The sequence below is a fragment of the Sphaeramia orbicularis genome, chromosome 18 (assembly GCF_902148855.1).
Source record: "Sphaeramia orbicularis chromosome 18, fSphaOr1.1, whole genome shotgun sequence".
Lineage (NCBI taxonomy): Eukaryota > Metazoa > Chordata > Actinopteri > Kurtiformes > Apogonidae > Sphaeramia > Sphaeramia orbicularis.
In genome coordinates, this window is record NC_043974.1 from 6,013,177 (window position 1) to 6,015,394 (window position 2,218).

General features: G+C 43.8%; 1 long non-coding RNA gene across 1 annotated transcript; it reads left to right on the forward strand.

The window, feature by feature from the left end:
* The first annotated feature begins 236 nt into the window (after positions 1-236).
* On the forward strand, positions 237-629 carry LOC115438204 (uncharacterized). Its single transcript, XR_003938046.1, has 3 exons — positions 237-290; positions 388-489; positions 585-629. It is a non-coding gene; the product is annotated as an uncharacterized LOC115438204 (long non-coding RNA).
* The last annotated feature ends 1,589 nt before the right edge of the window (positions 630-2,218 follow it).

The following is a 2,218-nucleotide window of genomic DNA, read 5'->3' on the forward strand; positions in this document are numbered from 1 at the left end:
AGGCTTGTGTACAATCCAAAACTGTGGTAAGTATATATTCAATTAATTATTTCATGTGTGCTATTTGGGTGGGAATTTTTATCTTAGTGTGACTTTCTTAGTTAACTGCACAGTGTATGATAATGTGGTTTGACTTGTGGAACTGATTAGTCATGAATCTGTCACATTGACCTGCTTGAACCTGGAGGGGTTTGTTCCTCAAAGTGACGTTGTCTTGTATTTTTTTAGGAAGGTGTGCGCCGTTTGCAAAACAGTGAAGGAAACAACAGATGGTATGAACCAGAGCAAGGGTCAGATCTTAAAGAGCCTGGATCCATTCTGCTCTATAGAAGTAAATGTATGCCTTTAATGTATGCTTTTTCTGAACTATTTCTATTTGGTTTTCAGACTGAGCTCACCCCACAATGAGGCAGTGACTGCTCATTTAATGTCAGCTCCAGCTGCAAGTCCAGGCTTGAATGGAGTAGAAAGTGGAGTCCTGTTGATTAAGTAACTTTAATAGTTTGTTGTGTTTTGTTTCTCTATTGTTATAATCCTATGCATCTATTTTTTTACTCTTCCTAACTTGTATATTTTAATTCCAGTGGTCTGTAAGATATAAAGAAACAGTCCGATGGAACTCCACATACAGCCAACCAGATCTAACAGTCCAGGCAGAAGCCATGAACATTTCAGCCCACAGCAGAGAAGAAAGACGGGAAGATTTACACTGCATGCGAACGGGAAATATACGTCAAAGATCATCTCTAGCAAAAGAGCACTCACTCTGTATACAACCTTAGCGCACAGCGAACACAAAGATCCTTAAGGAGACGACATCTCACTCCTATCAATTCTTAAGCCAACTGCATTTTAACAGATTTTAACCAACTTGTCTATTATCAACTTATTGTAACTTATGAAAGTAATTTATACAACTTATGAAATAAGTTTGATCTTTGACCTAAAAACATCACATCACACAAGTGTTGGTGCCATCTTCTCTGAGGGTGGTCCAGTCCAGTCTTCTGTGGTGGTAGAACATGTGTTGGTTCTGCTGTAGTGTCTGTGGTGGTAGAACATGTGTTGGTTCTGCTGTAGTGTCTGTGGTGGTAGAACATGTGTTGGTTCTGCTGTAGTGTGTGTTGGAGTGCAGCTCAAAGGTTAGAGAGCTCCAGACTCTGGAAGGATGGAGGCCTTACAGTCAACCCAGATGTCCCCACTGTACAAAACCCCACTGTACTCGGCTCGGGCCTAATAATCTGAGCAAGAACAATATAGCTGTTTCCATGGCAACCATGTATTTGACCTTGTTTGAAAGCTCTCGAGGTCCCCCACGTCTCTGGGGTCAGATGTCATGTGTCGTGCACTTACACACACGTGACTGACCCTGACTGGGCATGGCCCATTGACTCCCATTCATTCCAAGCAGGTGTAAATATGCGATTTGTGCACATGTCATGTACATCTTCGGAAAGGTCTCACTGCCATGAATGTGAATATGTGTGAGAGTGGCGACACTGATGAAAGGCAACTGTGTCACTAGCGATTTTGTCCCCATGCGCCCACTTCAGACTCAATAGACCCTGTGCCGGCTTTACTCGGCCTAAAAATAATAATAATCTGAGCAAGAACAATATAGCCGTTTTTGTGGCAACCATGTATTTGGCCTTATTTGAAAGCTCTCGAGGTCCCCCACATGTCTGTGGGGTCAGATGTCACGTGTCGTGCACTTACACCCACATGACTGACCCCGACTGGGCGTGGCCAATTGACTCCCATTCATTCCAAGCAGGTGTAAATATGCGATTTGGGTGCGTCGTACATCTTCGGAAAGGTCTCAGTGCCATGAATGTGAATATGTGTGAGAGTGGCAACAGTGACAAAAGGCCACCGCGTCACTGGCGATGTCGACCCCATGCACCCACGCAGACTCAGTAGGCCCTGCGCCGGCTTTACTCGGCTCGGGCCTAAAAATAAATAAATAAATAAATAAAGATAATCTGAACAAGAACAATATTGCCATTTCTGTGGCAACCACGTATTTGGCTTTATTTGAAAGCTCTCAAGGTCCCCTACATTTCTATGGGGTCCAATATCACGTGTCGTGCACTTACACACACATGACTGACCCCGACTGGGCGTGTCCCATTGACTCCCATTCATTCTAAGCAGGTGTAAATATGTGATTTGTGCACGTCATGCACATCGTCAGAAAGGTCTCAGTGCCGTGAATGTG